Below are 483 nucleotides of genomic sequence, written 5' to 3'. Positions count from 1 at the left end.
ACAAGGACAGACAGCGGTTTGTTTTATGGGGAGTGGGAGGATCCTTGACCTAGAATTTGTTGTGACAGATGGTGAAGAATTTCTCACTGGCTGTCTCTTCTTCGCTTCCTCCCTCTCTCTCTCTCCCTTCCCTCCCTCTCTTTCTCCCGCTCTCTCCCTCACCTTATCCCTCCCTCTCCTTCCCATCTCTCTCTCTCCTCCCTCCCTCTCACTCCCTTTCTCCCTCCTTCCTTCTCTCCCCCATCTCTCCCACCCTCTCCCTCTCCCCTCTCTCCCTCCCTTCCTCTCCCTCTCCCACCCTCTCCCTCTCACCCCTCTGCCCCCATAACCCTCTCCCACTCTCCCTGCCTCCTTCTCCCCCCTCCCCTCTCACTCCCCCCTCACTTCCCCACTCACTCCCCACCTCCCAGCCTCCCTCTCTACCCCCTCCCCTCCTCACCCTCTCTCACTCTTCCCCCTCTCACAACCCCTCACTCCCCCCCC

At 60.0% G+C, this 483-nt stretch overlaps 1 protein-coding gene across 1 annotated transcript in view; it reads right to left on the bottom strand.

Moving 5' to 3' along the window:
- The window catches only part of LOC125487659 (fos-related antigen 1-like), a 26,571-nt gene that overhangs the window by 3,186 nt on the left and 22,902 nt on the right, over window positions 1-483 (bottom strand). The gene's annotated exons all lie outside the window — the stretch shown is intronic.

Source organism: Rhincodon typus, chromosome 43 (genome assembly GCF_021869965.1).
Source record: "Rhincodon typus isolate 14 chromosome 43, sRhiTyp1.1, whole genome shotgun sequence".
In the NCBI taxonomy this organism is placed as follows: Eukaryota; Metazoa; Chordata; class Chondrichthyes; order Orectolobiformes; family Rhincodontidae; genus Rhincodon; species Rhincodon typus.
Note: the sequence above shows the minus strand (reverse complement) of the source record. Positions and strands in the feature narration are given on the sequence as shown.